General features: G+C 43.7%; 1 long non-coding RNA gene across 1 annotated transcript; it reads left to right on the top strand.

Annotated features, from left to right (window-relative positions):
* Positions 1 to 11,473: 11,473 nt before the first annotated feature.
* Positions 11,474 to 18,380, top strand: LOC139235664 (uncharacterized). Its single transcript, XR_011588494.1, has 2 exons — positions 11,474 to 11,651; positions 16,190 to 18,380. It is a non-coding gene; the product is annotated as an uncharacterized lncRNA (long non-coding RNA).
* The last annotated feature ends 503 nt before the right edge of the window (positions 18,381 to 18,883 follow it).

Genomic DNA, 18,883 nt, shown 5'->3' with positions numbered 1-18,883 from the left:
TCATGAACGAACCCTGCTCAAACCATAACCACAAGGATATCGGTGCATGGTTCTGCCTCTGACCACAAGGCTGTGTCACTGCCACACACAGATACCGTTTCCTTGTTTCACATCTCCATGCAAACATCATCACTTCACACATCCTCTTTCTACACAATTGCAGCAGACATGAGCAAGGACATGAGGCTTATTAAAAGACACATTTCATTACAGCAAAGGTTACACTGGGAGACATGTTCAGTTATCTTCCATTACAGGCAAATACCGGACAAACCAGCAGCACATTGGCACCTGAACAGTGTCTCATCGGCCTTCAGGCTTTTCTTAAATAGATTTTCTGCCTGGATATAAACTTAAACCAGCTTTGCAGGCGTGTTGCTCTATTCACACATTGAAGGTGAGAGAGATGCTGTGGGGCACACACTAAGTCCTGTAGCTGAAAGTGATTTACAGACTGGGTTTTGTGTTTAGTGATCCCGGGTGTGTTACCAATACCAGCAAAGATGAAGCCCATGGAATAAAAGGGACAGTGGAAACTGTCTCACTTTGAGCGAGTCAGAATGAGAAGCTTTAACAACAGCCAATGTTTCACAAAGGGAGACCTCACCAGACCAAAGGACATTGGTGGTGTTTAATGGGCTGTTTGTGTCACTGGGCTACAGGAGGCTATTTGTGACAGAAGGAAAGCTGGTCACAGCAAACAAACAGTTTACCGGCCTGTCCAGGGCACACTCTGACCCCCACCTTCTCTCTCTCACTATTGATGGACACTGCTGCAGTAATTGCTCCTCTGACCTTTCCTCTCTTGTCCCTCCTGCACCCCTAATACACGGCCCGACACAATCTCCCTCCCCCTACATCATCACTGTGCTGGAATCCATACCAGTCTCCCCATCTGCTCCTTTTTCTCTCCCTGGATCCTGAAACTACAGTCTGCATCCCACTGTACTTAAGGAAGTGGCCCTCGAAATACTGAATGCATTGGTGATCATTTTCCAACAGTCTATCGACTCTGGATCAGTTCCTGTGGACTGGAGGGTAGCTAATATAACACTACTTTTTTAAAAAGTCGAGAGAGCGAAAATGGGGAATTATAGACCGGTTAGCCTGACATCAGTAGTGGGGAAAATGTTGGAATCAATTGTTAAAGATGAAATAGCAGCACAATTGGAAAGGAGTGACCGGATCGGTCCAAGTCAGCATGGATTTATGACAAGTCTTCTAGAATTTTTTGAGGAAGTAACTAGTAGAGTGGACAAGGGAGAACCAGTGGATGTGGTGTATTTGGACTTTCAAAAGGTTTTTGACAAGGTCCCACACAAGAGATTGGTGTGCAAAATTAAAGCACAGTGTATTGGGGGTAATGTATTGACGTGGATAGAGAACTGGTTGGCAGACAGGAAGCAGAGAATTTGGATAAACAAGTCATTTTCAGAATGGCAAGCAGTGACTATTGGGGAGCCGCAGGGCTCAGTGCTGGGACCCCAGCTATTTACAATATACATCAATGATTTAGATGAAGGAATTGAGTGTAATATCTCCAAGTTTGCAGATGACACTAAGCTGGATTGTGGTGTGAGCTGTGAGGAGGATGCTAAAAGGCCGCAGGGTGACTTGGACAGGTTAGGTGAGTGGGCAAATGCATGGCAGATGCAGTATAATGTGGATAAATGTGAGGTTATCCACTTTGGTGGCTAAAACATGAAGACAAAATATTATCTGAATGGTAACAGATTAAGAAAAGGGGAGGTGCAATGAGACAAGGGTGTCATGGTACATCAGTCATTGAAAGTTAGCATGCAGGTCCAGCAGTTGGTGAAGAAGGCAAATGGCATGCTGGCCTTCATAGCTAGGGGATTTGAGTGTAGGAGCAGGGAGGTCTTACTGCAGTTGTATAGACTTTTGCTGAGGCCTACGTGGAATATTGTGTTCGGTTTTGGTCCCCTAATCTGAGGAAGGACGTTCTTGCTATTGAGGGAGTGCAGTAAAGGTTCAACAGATTGATTCTCGGGATGGCAGGACTGACCTATGTTGAGAGACTGGGCCTGTATTCACTGCAGTTTCGAAGAATGAGAGAGGATCTCATAGAAACATATAAAATTCTCACAGGACTGGACAAGTTAGATGCGGGAAGAATGTTCCCAATGTTGGGGAAGTCCAGAACCAGGGGTCACAGTCTAACGATAAGGGGTAAGCCATTTAGGACCGAGTTGAGGAGAAACTTCTTCACTCAGAGACTTGTCAACCTGTGGAATTCTCTACTGCAGAGAGTTGTTCATGCCAGTTCGTTAGATATATTCAAGAGTGGGTTAGATATGGCCCTTATGGCTAAAGGGGTCAAGGCGTATGGAGAGAAAGCAGGAAAGGGGTACTGAGGTGAATGATCAGCCATGATCTTATTGAATGGTGGTGCAGGCTCGAAGGGCCGAATGGCCTACTCCTGCACCTATTTTCTATGTTTCTTACTCACTCTTCCCCTCCTGAAGCCTACAAGCTCTAAAACTGAAGCTTGATGGCCCTCAGTCCCCACTCCTTGATTTACCTCCACTTCTCTCCTCTTCTTTCCCCCTTGGTTGTGTTCCACACTCTGGGTCTTGGGCCTTCCCCGGGGATTCTCGGTATGAACATGGGGCTGTGTGTTGAGACAGGATGTCCCAGCTCTCCTCCTCTTTCCCCTTTGGTTGTGTTCCACACTCTGGGTCTTGGGCCTTCCCCGGGGATTCTCGGTATGAACAGGGGGATGTGTGTTGAGACAGGATGCCCCAGCTCTCCACCTTTAAAGGGACAAGGAGAGGACCAGCTGGGCTGAATGGCTCTGCTTTATGACATCACTGCAGTGCCTAGCAACCAAACTCCCTGAGCCCTGCTCATTATGGGCTGGGTTGAGCTCAGTGCTGTTACAGGAAGGGAAACAGGAGCAGGATTCGACCCGTGTGGAGCCCAGCATTAATGGGGAGAGGTACAGGATCAATTTATACCTTATTGAGTGAGAAATGTCAGTGTCCCAGACACTCCCTGTCCCTCAGTATCTGTGTCGGGGAGTGACCGATGGGTTCACTCTGTATCTAACCTGTGCTGTGCCCGACTGGAGAGTGTTTGATGCTGGCACGAAAAGCACAACATTTTACCCAAAGATGATCAGATAACCCATCACCTTGTCCCTGGACACAGGTCCTGAACGACAGGAAGTGTTTCTAATTATTTGGCTGGTGTCCTTGATCAAATTGAAACACCTCGGATCTCTCTTTAAAAAATTTTTATGGGATGTGCGTGTCACCTCATCTCTCCTTCTGAATGCTGGGGAATATAGGCCAGGTCTACTCATTCTCTCAGGACAATTCCCCCATCCCAGGAATCAGTCTGATGAACCTTCATTGCAATCCCTCTGCAGCAAGTTTATCTTTCCTGAGGTAAGGAGACCAAAATAGTACGCAGTACTCCTGGTGTGGTGTGAGCAGGGCCCTGTATAATTGCAGTAAGACGTAAATACTCCAATCTTTTTGTACAAAGGCCATTATAGCATTTGCTTTCTTAATTGTTTGCTGGACCTTCATATTAACTTTTAGCGATTTTTTAGGTCCTCTGAACACAATGTTTCCCAATCTCTCACCATTTAAAAAAAAAACTCTGCCTTTCTATTTTTACTGTCAGTGTCTAACTTAACATTTCTTCACATTATATTCCATTTACCATGTTCTGGCCCACTCACTGAGCCTGTATATATCCCATTGAAACCTCTTTTCATCCTCCTCACAACTTACAATCCCAACTAGCTTTGTATTCTCAGCAAACTTCGATATATTACATTTGGTCCAAATTATTGATATAGATTGTGAATAGCTGGGGCCCAAGCACCGATCCTTGCAGCACCCCACCAGTTACAGCCTGCCAACCCGAAAATCACTCGTTTATTCCTCCTCTCTGTTAACCAATCCTTAATCCTTGCTCGTATTTTACCTTCAATCCCATGAGACCTAATTTTGTTTTATAACCTCTTGTGTGGAACCTCATCGAATGCCTTCTGTAAATCTAAATACGCCACACCCAGTGGTTCGCCCTTATCTATCCTGCTAGTTACAACCTCAAAAAATGCTAACAAATTTGTCAAGTACAATTTCCCTAAATAAATCCGTGCTGATTCTGCCCAATCCTGTTAGTACTTACAATGTGCTTAATAGTAGATTTTAGCATTTTTGCTGCGACTGATGTCAGGACGACCAGTAATACAGGGGTTAGATACAGAGTAAATCTCACTCCATCTTGTCCCAAACACTACAAGGGTTGATACAGATTAAATCTCAGTCTACAATATCCCAAACACTCCCAGGGCAGGTACAACATGGGTTAGATACAGGGTAAACCTCCCTCTACACTGTCCCATCAAACACTCCAAGGGCAGTTACAGCACGGGGTTAGATACAGGGTAAACCTTCCTCTACACTGTTCCATCAATCAGCACCAGGGCAGTTACAGCACGGGGTTAAGATACAGGGTAAACCTCCCTCTACACTGTTCCATCAAACACTCGCAAGGCAGGTACAGCGTGGGTTAGACATGGAGTGCATCTCCCACTACCCTGTCCCAACCATCCCAGGGCAAGTACAGCATGGATTAGATATTGACTAAATCTCCCTCTATACTGTTCCGCCGGACATTCCCAGGGCAGGTACTGCATTGGTTCGATACTAAGTAAAGCTCCCTCTGCACTGTCCAAATAAACATTCCAAGGGCAGGTACATCATAATTTAGATACAGTGTAATTCTCTATCTAATCTCGCTCTACAATTGAACAGGGCCTTGATGAGACCACACTTGGAGCACTGTGCACAGTTTTGGTCTCCTTATCTAAGGAATGAGAGACTTGCCTTGCTTAGATACTGAGTAAATATCCCTCGACACTGTCCCACCAGACATTACAAGGGCAGGTACAACACGGGGTTAGATACAGAATAAAGCTCCGTCTACATTGTCCCATCACACACTCCCAGGGCAGGTACAGCACGGGATAAATACAGAGTAATCTCTCTGTTAGCGTTAGTGTTTTCTTAGAAGAATCACTCAACACTCAGAGTCGGTTCCAATGCTGATGCAGCTTTTATTACGCTCAGCGGCGAGGAAAAACTCAGGACCGTATCCAGGTTTCTCTCCACAGAACAAAGGGTTACATGCACCTTTATATGTTTCACAACAGTTACAAAACAGTTTACTACAGCTACACAGCCCATCACGGCTGGACACAAGCCAATCACAACGATTATAGATTACATATAGGTTCTTTTAACCCAATAGAATTCCCCTATTATCCCGGGAACCATATGTTCGGTTATTGTCAGCTTGGGCTGATCGATGACTTTATAGGTTCTCTCCCTAGTTCTTTCATCTGGGAGAAATAATTGGTTTATAACCTTGTTTACAGGAGATGGTTTCCCTCTTATCTTTCTTCCTGGGGAATTAATTGGTTTATGACCTTGTTCACAGGAGATGGTTTCCTTCTTATCTCTGTCTTCCCGCATCCCAGGCATTCCTACAGTGGGCCTCACAGGGTTATTGCTTGGTCATTGAACGTTCAACAGTTCACAGCTTGACTACCTGATTTCCCATCATGCCTGGGCAGCCATTTTATGTGTGTGTCCACTTTAAACTTATATGCGTTTAGATATATCTAGCAGGTGCCTAATGCCTAGTATTCTGGTATGTTCTAAAGGTGCCTACCTCCTACAACAACTCCCCCTTTCGGTAAAGGGACTAATCCTAGTCCCCTTTTAACCGACCATTCGACATTTATTAGATTTTGTGCACGGCCCGGTACTCCCTGCCTCAACGTGCTGGCCAGTCACGCGGTTTCAGGAGTCCCGGTTGCTTAAATCGAATTGACAAAGGCCAAATCCTCCTGCCCCCTTATAAAACAGGCTTGTTTAGTATCCGGGGAACGGTGATTTGTCCGTCTTCGTTGTGCGTGGTGTCTGCATGCCTGGCAGGCCATTACGCCCCATGTTATTGCTAAGATCAATTGTATCCCGACCAGCATATGTGAAATTATTCGAATCCATGGGTGGATGTTCACATTTATTCCCCAGTCCCAGACCTTTCTCCACCAACTCTGACTTTGTAAGTCTACCTCGGTATCTTCTTCCAGTACTTTGATTTTAGTTTGCAGTTGGTGATATAGTTTTACAGATTGACCCACTCTGAGCCTCAACTCTCGTAATACTTCGGTTAGATGTGGGATAAGGACCTGATCTGGTTCATCATAAGCCTGTAAATGATCATGGAGCTGATCGGTTACCTCAATAACTTCGGACTTCCGGCGCCTAACCTGGGTGATATGCGCTTACCCGATCGCGACAGGTCGTAGTGGTGTAAAGCAAAAGTTTGGCTGTGGTATAGGGCACTGCAGGTCATTATACTGGAATGAACGCTCAGTAGTAGAGACGCAGTATCTTCCCTTCCCTCCGTAGCCTGCCCTCGCGAAGTGCATGTGTGCGGGCACTATTTCTAGTACACACCCGTCGGTTCGGTTAAACCCGCACTCGTCTCGCTCCCCTCTGCCCACCGGGTGAGGGCATACTGTGATTTCCCCCTTTTGCTTGCAATCTGCTAGGGAAATCCCGGTAAGTATGTTGTTTCGACGAACGGCAGAGGTGGTGGTCAGGTAGTAGCGTATGGAGACATTTTCCCGTATTATTCCGATATTCTCTCGTTGGTATAGGGGGAACGGCCCTGAGTCCGGCGTGGCTATAGGGATCATCAGGACTATCCCTATTCCGGTAGTCCTACCCATCTGGCAATCTGGAATTGCTGGGTATACTCTGGTCAGTCCCTTCAGAGTACAATTATCCAGTGTCCCCCTTTGGTTAGCCAACTGAGCTAAATCTTCCTGTTCTCTATCAATGAGGTGATTGATGGTTCTGGCGTGAGCTTCCAGGACTGAGATGCCATCCAGCTGGATTTTTGGCACCCTCCTTTCCTAGGTTGGCTTGGTGTTCCTGGTTTTGCTCCACCCTCTCCAATAATCCCTTCATCACCCCTCTAAGCTGTTCCACCCTCTCATTTAATCCTTGTATGTCTATCGAGTTCACTACGGAGGTCCCTGTATTGAAAACGGTAGCAACATCATTAACTATTTCCCTCTTCATCCTGGGGGCTAACCCCTGTCCCCGGAACCTACTGGCACCCATTGCATCGGCAGCCTGCTGCATTACAACTTTACTTAATACATTGTACATCTTCCTTGACTGTTCTGTACAGTATTCCGGCATCTGGATGCCTGAAATATTGATCAGAACAGGCACAATTTCATGTCTAACATTATCATACAACAGTTCCCCCTCGCTGTACATTACAATCCCATTCTCTGGTCCCTTCGTAGTTATGGGGCAAGGCAGTTCCTCGGGCAATGTAGTGATTCTTATGGGGCGCGGTGTCGGAGGGGGTGAGAAACATACATACAATGATATTGTAGCCGCCCCCGCCTCCTCGTAATACCCACACAGCCCCATTCCCTTCTTGCGGAAGACTGATTGCTGGGATTGTCCCGGAGGCGCACAAATTATGCCGAAAGTACATTCATCAGGCCCTTTGACATCCCTCCGTTTAATGCATCTGCTCCTTATACCCGTGGAGCACTGTACACATACTCTTATTCTCATTAGGATTCTTATTAGGATTCACTTGTAACCATGCATTAAAATAAGTCCTGTCCTTGCTCCAGTCCTTGGCTGCTGGGATGCACATTCCGTCCGTTAAATTAAACAAGACTCCATAGTTCAGGTAGTTGTTTATTTCCAGCGTGCTCTGCTGTCCGTCGGTGTTGCCCAGGATACGTGCATGTCGCAGGGCTATCCATATTACGAGTAGCGCCTTTCGTATTCCCATTCTGGTAAGTATTATCTGTAATTTTAAACAGACGGCCTGGTCGTCACCAGGGGTTAAGTTTTTTGCTCTACGAGTGTCCCTGTCACCCTGAAAAATCAGAAGCACAAGGTTATAATCGAACCATTTCGAGCTGAATCTGTAGGGTGTGCGCCCGTGTCTTTACCCACTTAAATATTACCCAAACTCCTATGACCAAGGCCAAAGATATTCCTCCAAACATCGCTGTCTGCTTTACCGTTAGGTTGGGTTTGTGGACTACACCTACCCACCGTGGGGTACATTGGCTCTATTGCCAGAGGTGATGGTGCTATGGCTGCGCACTGCACTATCCGTCTAGTCCTGTTATCTCTTCCAGCCTGTTTATCTTAGCTTTTAACTCTTCAATTTGTTTTATTGAATATCTATTTCTTTATTGTATCAGGCAAGTATTATTACATAAGCTAGTTCTGTTTTTATTTTTGTTTCCTCTGTTAGGTGAGTCTTTTTTTTCCTATTAAGAAATCCAAATTAATAATGTTCAGTATAAAACGGCTGTCAATGGAAAGGGTTAACTCCTTTCCAGGTTTGTAAGAAGACCTGATGTCATTACGTGACTTCACGTAATCATCTGAAAAAAAAGTAACTGGCTTCGAAATTAGGAATCCGTTAAAAACAGCATAAATCATTAGAGTAAACTCCAATGTTTTCTTAACTTCTAATTCAAGTACTTGCCAAATAATTTTTTATTTTTTTAAAATTGTTTTAAAACAAAACCACACATACAATAGCAATTTTGTTTACTGAAATTCAATTCTGTTTTTTTTTATTTCTCTCTTTCTCCTCGTTATCTTCAAAACCCTCCTGCTTGTTTAGACTGTTCGGGACTTTTTTTGATAAACACTGTCCATTTTGGAAATCTTTTCAAACTGCATTGAAACTTTTTCATAATTTAAAATTCGAATCCATGTAGTGTTTTTTACTTATTCCAATTTTTTTTTTCTTCTAATTAAACCAATATCTTTTTCACAGCAAACATCAACTAGTATTTAGTAAGTTATGTTTTTTTCCATTTAGTCCGTTACATCTTTTATTTTTCTTTCTTCAAATTAGGTTTTGTATTTTACACGGAGGGTTCGTAACTCCATAAGGTTGTTAATTTAAAATCATTTGTTTACTTTCAAAGTGGCGTCTTTATCTTTTTCTTTTTCTCCATAACTGGAATGGAGTCCAGCTTTGAGAGTTTGAGTGCTGCCTTTCGTTATCTCAAAATGCTCCAGTTTCAAAGTCGTTACTAAAGCTTGCTGTTTTTTTAACATTTTCCAAAAGTTCCTTTTACACCTTCGCAGATAGATCGCCACTTGCCCAGGAGTTTGACCTGATCAGATTTAATTTAATCTTTTTCTTTTTTTTTTTAAATCCACCTCAGTTTTTCCTGTGCCTTCTCTGAATATCTCAAAATCCCAATTCAAACTTTGTAATTTCAATCTTTATTTAAAAATGTTTTTTTAAGAAGCTCTTTTTTTTTAAAAAGCATTCTTTTTCTCATTCCGAGACTAAATTTATGTCTTTCAACCCAATCAATCATTGCATGTTTTCTTTCGGCAAGTAAGTGAGCATGTCAAATAAATATTTTGCTCAACAAACCTATTCTTTATTTGTTTATTTTCCTAGCTCCGTAACTTATCATCCGAATAAATCCACACCTGCGTTTCTAACTTAAATGTCTTAAAACTTCCCACATACAGGACAACATTACAAAGGGTTAAAAAAAAGACTTTCACTCTGTTTCTAAAATAAACAGACACTTGCATTCCTCTTCCAACCAGGCTTTCGGAACATGAAAACATAAAAAAAATCATTCTGCAGTCAAAAATCACACACACACTTCTCACTCAACGATCAGACATTTACAACAATCTCTCTTCTTGTTTTGGCCGGCTCTATTTTTGGATCCATGACCTTTCAGGGAATTCGTAGTTTTATCTAAATAATTCCTCACATAACCAGTTCCTGAGGATTCCACCCTGCTTTAATCATTTTTTTGAATTAGCTTCTTTTGTTTTTCCGCCAGGTGGCGGGTAAGCGACCCTTCTAGTCCCCACTCGAGTTTACTTGTTTTTATGGCCATTCCTGGGTAGGACTAGTACCGTTAGGAATCTACTCTGAGGTCCGCTTTCTTTCTAGCGCGACTTGTAGTAAACTGTCTCTTGGCTACTGTCAGGTCACAAGTTCTGCTGTTACACAAACTTATACAATTCTCAAAAACGCGTTTAAGCAATTCCCGCAGTGCTCTACGTATCCTTAACGACTACCTACCACCGCTCAGCCCGTTGGTCCGACCCTGTTCACAGGTTTGGATTCCGTTAGCCGCTGTACACCGCTTGGTTCTACACCGGGGTATTTCAAATTACACTACTGGGTCCGGAAGATGTCTCTCGGTATCACGATCCCACGGTCTAAATGTGTTCCCTACGCCTACTTGGTTCCTGGCCGTCACGTGGGACAAAAGTCCTCTTAATTCAGGCTCAGGCTAGGCGTTTGAGATATTAGACCGTCTCCTCATGTCGATCAACCAGCTTCCACCTTCCGCACCCTTTATACTTAATTGTTTTTTTTTTTACTCCCTCCTACAACACTCTCCCTCTACAATACCCCAACAAAAATTCCGAGGCAGGTGCAGCACGGGTTAGATAGAGTAAAGCTCAGTCTACATTGTCCCATCACACACTCCCAGGGAAGGATAGAACAGGGTCGATAATAATTGTGGAAGAACTTTAGTTCATGATATAGGAAGGGGTTAAATTTCTCTCTTCCTTTTAGTAAGTTTAATTCTGTGCTGAGACTGCAGAATCCTGCAAGGCCAGAAAATACTTGATGTCTCTTCTTTGTTAGAAAAGAACAGATAACATGAAAGCTGTACATCTGGTATTTGTATATGTTAAGATACCCCCATTGCCTGGACAAACTGATTTCTCTGATAAGAGGGGCTTTTAGTGACGATCTTGCTGACCCTCGAAAAGATTGAATAATGACGTGACAAGATACTGTTGGGCTGTGTAAACTGACCTTTGTGCCCTGTTTAGAATTGGTAATGTTCCTGAATAATGTAGGTGTCAATTGTAGAGATAAAATTCCTTTTTTTCTGTATAAAGATGGAACAAGTTTCTATAGAATTTCGGAGTATTGCCTTGGTAAGGACCAAGCAGCTCTCCGAGATATCTCGCCTGTACATATTAAAGAATCTCTTGAAGCAAGACTCTGAAATCTCCGCTTGAGTTACTTTAACTTAGAAATTTCCTCGACAGTTTCTGGCGTAGTCTGCAGGACCTCTGATAACGAGATCCCAAACGAACAGTTTAAAAGTAAAAATTGGCTTAAAAGCAAAAGAGGAATTTTAAAAGGATTTTCCTAGCTTAAGGGGGAAAGTGCCTAGGCTGTCCTAGAAAAGGGGGCAAGCCGCCTAGATCCCGGAAGGGTGAGGCATAGGGTAGCTACCGTAAGAAGCTAAAGTAACAAGAAAGCTAAAGGAGACCCGAGCCGAGCCGAAAAGAGACACCGGTGAGCGCTTTGTAAATACTGTGTGTGTATATATTTTTTGTGGGCGTGTCTTAACCTCTCGTTTCAGGAAACACCGCGAGAAACTGCATCCGGAGAGAATGGGAAACAGCTCTAGTCGAGCAGGATGCTTGCGTCCAGTTCCTAGAAAAGGGAAGAAAACCGACCCTCCAACTAAAAGAATGAGTATGCAGCGCAAAACTGAAAAAAGGATTCGTAAGGTAGTAAAGCAACGAGAGAAGGTAGGAGATCCAATTGTGCCACCCGGCTCGCCGGCGGACACTGTAATTAAAGAAACAGGAGATGACCGATACGCGGTAACGTTTAGTAGCGATTTATATGGTTGGTCTGATGGGGACTGGCCATATGGAGGAAGTTTTAAATTGTCTTTAATCGAAGAATGGAGGAAAATAACTAAGGAAGGGGGAGGAGACCCTACTTGGGACAAAGATTATATGGATAAATGTTTTATTAAATGGCTAGAGGTTGCAAAAAGACATCAGCCTCCGAAAGTAAAAATATCAGAGAATAAATCAGGAGAGAAAGAAAGGGGGAGCCAATCTGAGAGCTGGTATGGTCCTAAGGTCACAAACAACCCCAGCTCAGGCAGAAGCCGACTCTACCCTCCTCCTCCAAAATCCCCGAGTAATGATAGGAACCACAGCGGTTTTAAAACCCTGGTCTCCGGGAGAGGCCAGAGATATGATCTCTGCAGCCCCAAACCCAGTAAAGAAACCTGTTGCATTTCATAACTGGCTTGAGCAGACCTGTACAATTTATAATCCGCTACCAGGGAATGTTAAACTATTATTACAAGCAGCGTACGGATCTTCCTGGCAGGGAGTAAAAGATATGTTCCATATCCCGCCCGGAGAAGAAGGGGATTGGAGAGCTAATAATGATTTGCTAAATGAAGGAAACGAATCTTTAACACACTGGCTACAGAATAGAGGACGGAATGCAATTCTACAAGGGGCTAGACAACATGGGGATATAGGGGAGGTTACTCGCTGTTTGCAGAAAGCGGAAGAATCAATGATAGATTTCGCAGCCAGGTGGAAAAATAGCTGGGAGGAGTATGCAGGAATACCCTTAGATACGAATGAACCTTTAGCAGTACAAACACTGCTGAACTGCATGTTACCACAGCATGCAAAGACCTACAAAATTAAAGTTTTAGATTGGCAAGGAAAAACCTGGAAAGAGACAGTCACTGTCTTGGCAAACATGGACAGGGAGGGATTGTTCAATTACGTAAGTAAAACCAAAGCAACAGGTCAATATTACCAGCAGAGAGGCGGAGGGCAGGCGCAGAATCGAGGGGGATTTAGGGGTGGAGGAAGAGGAAGAGGACAGTGGTCACAGCGAGATCGCTCTCAAGATGAGTGTAGAAATTGTGGAAGAATAGGGCATTGGGCTCGCGACTGTAGATGCCCGCCCAAACAGAATAGAGGGTCGCAAGGGAACTTTTCCGAACCTCCACCTCCACCAGCCCCTCAATTTTCCTTTTCTAACCCCAATCCGTATCAATCAGCATAGGGATGCCCCAGAGGCATAACGGTACAGGCAGCGACTCTTCGCTTATCAACGGACATAGAAGAAAATCCCTTAGCAATACTAAAAGTAGGAAACACTTATGTAAAGTTCCTGGTGGATACCGGCGCCACTATGTCCTCTGTACCGCCCTCTGTGGGATTACCCGTAAGCAACACCACTGTTTTAAGCATGGGTGTGGCCGGCGTCCCCTTGAAAGATTTTTTATCCGAACCTACTAAATTGACAATTGAAGGACAACAAGTTAATGACGAAACCCTGATAGTCTCTAAGACAACGCCTCTCCCTCTATTAGGAAGACAGACTTTGTGCAAACTAGGAGCCACAATATATTGCACAAAGGAAGGGATGTTTATGGAGATCCCTCCAAATAACATTCATCAGTTCTTTAATGGGATAGAAAGAGAGAAAGAGGAAAAGAATGAAGAAAGTGCTGCCCTTTATAGTTGGCAACTGAGTGGCAACTTCTACTCCCCCCTGATAAAAGAGGCAGTGGAAAACTTAAAGATTAAAATTGACCCTAATATTAAAGAGTTATTGTATATCATCTTAACAAGCTTTGAGGCAGTTCAGCTTCACTGTACAGCCTGGTATACTCGACACAGGGCTGAAGACTATCAGCGCTTTGTGCAACCGTTCTTAAATAAAAACAAAGTAATAGAAGCTACTCCCCACATTTATTTCGGATCTGAAGGGTTGGGGGTGGCCGTGGAGCTAACACCGTTACAACAAAAACGATTTAAAGAAGAAAATACGACACCCCATTTGACATTGGCTGTAAAGCCCCCAGCAAAACCTAAAGACATGGGCGGGATGATCTTAGACATAGAAGAGAAAAGACAGCGACCAGGTTATCAACCATGGGCGATGATAGAACTGCAGGATATACGGCTAGAATTTATCACCCGTGACAGAGGAATTCTCCACTGGGAGAGAAAAGGGCACGATGCTACGTTTGAAAAACAGCAACCCCCCGGACAAACTAGCCCTAACATACCAATGGCACTGAGTCAAGTGTCCCCCGAACTCTGGGCTAAACATAAAAACCATGTTGGACAAGTCTATTCTGCGGTGCCCCATAATGCTGTATTGCCAAGTATAAGGCAGTACAGACTGCCACCGGAGGCGGAAGAAGGGATAGAGCCAGTCATCTTAGCACTGTTAGAGCAAGGCGTCCTGAAAAAGACACAGAGCCCGTGTAATACGCCGATACTGCCTATCCCGAAGATTCCAAACTATTCGAAACCTTTTCAAATGTATGTGAATGAAAAAGAAGGATTCGCAACAGCAGTGTTAACCCAAGAACATGGTGGGGGAAATAGACCAGTTGCTTATTATTCGGTAATGCTCCCCCCAGTAGTATGAGGAATGCCTGCTTGTCTGCGTGCTGTAGCCGCTACTGCGGTCATGGTGGAAAAATCAGTACCAATTGTATTGGACTATCCGTGCACTGTTATCACCGCGCATGCGGTGCTGTTATTGTTGAATTCCGCATCAACTCAGCATTTCACAGCATCCCGAAGGACAGGCTACGAGGTGCTGCTGTTGTCACACCCTAACTACACTTTTCGCCGTGCGCCTGCAGTAAACCCTGCTGTTTTTGTTCCTACCAGCTCCACTAGAGAAATAGAGGACCCAGACCAGCACGACTGTCTGTCAACAGTGGAGATGGCTACCATGCCTAGACCAGATTTGCTTACGGAACCAATGGACAATCCCGATCTCATTCTTTATACAGATGGGTCGTCTCACAGACCATCAGACAATTTGCTCCTGGCAGGCTATGCTATTGTGAACCCATATGAAATTGTTGAGGCATTTGCCTTGCCCCCCGGAACCTCGGCACAGGCAGCTGAATTGTTCGCCCTAACTAGAGCATGTATATTAGCTAAAAATCAATCTGCTAATATATATACCGATTCAAGATATGCATTTGGTGTAGTCCATGATTTTGGACAACTATGGAAAAACAGAGGCTTCATCACCTCTGGCGGGAAGCATATTAAGCACTCACAATTAGTGCTTAACCTGATAGATGCCATTCAATTGCCAAAAAGGGTTGCTGTTATTAAATGCGCAGCCCACACAACTGGTGAAGATGAAGTATCAATAGGAAATAGGAGGGCCGATGAGGCGGCCCGACGAGCCGCTTTGGAACAGACGTGCTGCCTACAGGCAGCCTCAGTCTCCCCTCTGCCAACACTGAGCGCCCAACAACTTGAAATAGCACAGCAACAAGTTACAGTGCAGGAAAGAAAAACATGGGAGAAACAAGGATGTTTTTTTTTAAAAATAATATCTGGACCCATCCTGACGGACGAACTGTATGTCCCAGGTCTTTGTTTTTGCCCTTGTCTTGCCTAGCTCATGGTCAGGCTCACATGGGCAAAGGAGGGATGATACATGCTATCAATGCGCAATGGTATGCACCAGGAATAACAGTAATAATTGAGAAAATTGCTAAAACCTGCCAAATTTGCCAACAAAACAATAGAGGAAAGACGCCTGCAGAATATGACCATCTACCCCAACCAAGCATGCCCTTTGAAAATTTGCAAATTGATTTTGTCCACATGCCTCCAGTATTAGGCTTTAAGTATCTATTAGTAATAGTAGATATGTTTACAAGGTGGGTAGAGGCATATGCAACAAGGAAGGATGATGCCCGAACAGTAGTGAAGATCCTATTTAAAGAAATAGTGCCAAGATATGGGATACCTATGGGAATCAATAGTGACAGAGGAACACATTTTACAGGAAAAATAGTGCAGAATCTAGCCGAAGCGCTAGGTTTCCAGTGGAAATTGCACATACCGTATCAACCTCAGTCCTCAGGAATGGTGGAAAGAGTCAATGGAGTGATAAAGTCCACCCTTACTAAAGTATGTCAAGAAACAGGACTAAAATGGCCAGATGCCCTTCCATTGGTACTATATACCATAAGAAACCAAAAGAACCGAAATACTGGTTTGACACCCCATGAAGCCTTATTAGGAAGGCCAATGCCTACTGGTGTGAAACCGCCACTAGGAGCAGAAAAGGTAGCATTAATTTGGAATGACGAAAAGTCGCTAAAATATGCTCAGGCCATGTGTGAAATAGCGAGAAGCCTGCATGAGCGAATAAAACAGACCCAAGTACCTCCGTCAGAGGGAAACATGCACCCTTTCAGGCCGGGAGAGCAAGTATTAGTGAAAACTCTAAACAAGGAATCTTTTTCTCCTAGGTGGAAGGGACCATATCAGATAATCCTCACAACAAGAACCGCCCTGAAACTGGAAAAACATCCAAATTGGATACACGCCACCCGATGTAAATACTACCTTCCAGACGAAACACAGCAAGAAGAAGAAATACCGAGCTAGGGCGGACACACCCCGAAAAGAACTGTACTCATCCCCTTTTGTTTCTACCGAGCCAGGCTGGACTAAGAGCATAATACCCCGAAGTATCAAGCTAGATGTCAGAACTTGCCTGTATACCAATTTGGGTCTTTATCTTGTGGATCACTGTTACTATTGTACTAGTAAGCTATTATTTTAACGAATTGGTTCAGGAGCATTATAGAAGAAAACAAAGGGAGGAAGATGAGGAAGGACTCCTGGCAAAACTATCAGGGGACACTGGGTATGTTAATCCTTCTGGCAGTGGGAAGAGTTAAAACAGAAGAAAGGTTTATAAAAGAAGGTAAAATATGGAAAGGAGAAATGGCCTGGGGCACGATTGACAAAGCAGGACAGCAGGACACTTATGTATGTTCGGAAAAAGAGGATTGCAAAGTGGGGAACTTCACAGTAAGGTGTGAGGCCTGCGGAATAGGGGTGGACCCAAGATCAGGGGAAGTGAAAATAACCAGTGAGGAAGGATTTAACATAACCTTGAAATGGAAGGTACATATGACATGCCTGACCAGCAAGGAAATAGCTGAGAGCCAAGAAACTAATGGCACGTTTTGTGACCCCGAAGAAGATTGTCATTTTAAAATAGAAAACAGAGGATGGGTAAAGTGCATGAACCGTACAAAAATACTACATGGGGGAACCTATATTAAACAGTGGACACATAATAAAAATAGGCATTCCCCCAGAGATCCGGGCCATTTAAAACGGATATTGACCACCTGCATATCGGTAGTAAGATCCCCAGGTATAGTAAATTTAACCATACAAATCCTATATCCGCTAAGGGAGAGGGATGGTTGCAACACGACCAGTGTTGGAGTCACACTGGACCGATCCTTGAGAAAAAAGCGAGACGTGCTGGGAACTGTATTAGGTGGGGTAGGAGTAGGAATGGGAGCCTTGAACACAATAGATATAGAGACCCTGCAAAACAAAATCCAGGTTGTAGGAGGACTAATAGGAGAAAGTATAGAGTTGAGAAACGCGTGGGATGAAGGGCTACAGCAACTACAGGTATCTGGCTACATAACAGACAAAATGACAAAGAAATAGAAAAGGCATTGTCCAAGCGGGGCAGAGATATTCACCAATTTGAGATAGAAATGAGTTTTAAAAAGGGACAATTAGTACGAATAGCAAACACAGTTACCTCTATAACAGCGCATCACTGGTGGGATATATTCCTAGGCTGGTCCCCCAGGGCAACAGCGGTATTAAAACTGGCAATACACCCGATAGTAGTACTTGGTGTAATTTTGCTGATTCTGCTGCTAATTGTCTGTGGAATGGGGCTGAAAGTAAGATCCCTGTTAGGACAAGTAATGAACCTAGTAGAAAAAATAGAGCAGAAAAATGTGATCGTGAAAGGAAGGTTAAACAGAATAGAGGGACAGTTAGATGACTATAATGAAAAAGAATGTTTAGAGATGAGATCTTACCCCGAGGGGTATGAGCCTCCCTTTTCTTTCTAAGAAGGAAAGCATGTTGATCATTAAAGATAAAAGATCAACAAGGAGGGAGTTGTGGAAGAACTTTAGTTCACGATATAGGAAGGGGTTAAATTTCTCTCTTCCTTTTAGTAAGTTTAATTCTGTGCTGAGACTGCAGAATCCTGCAAGGCCAGAAAATACTTGATGTCTCTTCTTTGTTAGAAAAGAACAGATAACATGAAAGCTGTACATCTGGTATTTGTATATGTTAAGATACCCCCATTGCCTGGACAAACTGATTTCTCTGATAAGAGGGGCTTTTAGTGATGATCTTGCTGACCCTCGAAAAGATTGAATAATGACGTGACAAGATACTGTTGGGCTGTGTAAACTGACCTTTGTGCCCTGTTTAGAATTGGTAATGTTCCTGAATAATGTAGGTGTCAATTGTAGAGATAAAATTCCTTTTTTTCTGTATAAAGATGGAACAAGTTTCTATAGAATTTCGGAGTATTGCCTTGGTAAGGACCAAGCAGCTCTCCGAGATATCTCGCCTGTACATATTAAAGAATCTCTTGAAGCAAGACTCTGAAATCTCCGCTTGAGTTACTTTAACTTAGAAATTTCCTCGACAATAATATAAGAAATAGGAGCAGGAGTAGGCCACTTGCCCCTCGACACTGCTCCGCCATTTAATAAGATTATGGCTGATTGATCTTGAGCTCAGCTCCACTTTCCTGCCCGCTCCCCATACACCTTATTCTCTTGTCGCTCAAAAATCTGTCTATCTCCACCTTTAATATATTCAATGACCCAGCCTCTATAGCTCTCTGGGGCAGAAATTCCATAGATTTACAACCCTTGAGAGAAGAAATTTCTCCTCATCTCAGTTTTAAATGAGCGACCTCTTATTCTGAGACTGGGTCCCCAAGTTTTAGTTTCCCCTATGAGTGCAAATATCTTCTCTGCATTCACCTTGTCGAGCCCTCTCATTATCTTATCTGTTTTCCAATCCATCTTTGGATCATCAGCAATCTTTGTTACATTACACTCGGTCCCTTCATCCAAGTCATTAATACAGATTGTAAA

This window comes from Pristiophorus japonicus, chromosome 23, assembly GCF_044704955.1.
Source record: "Pristiophorus japonicus isolate sPriJap1 chromosome 23, sPriJap1.hap1, whole genome shotgun sequence".
NCBI lineage: Eukaryota > Metazoa > Chordata > Chondrichthyes > Pristiophoridae > Pristiophorus > Pristiophorus japonicus.
This window is presented reverse-complemented; position numbering and strand designations above follow the sequence as displayed.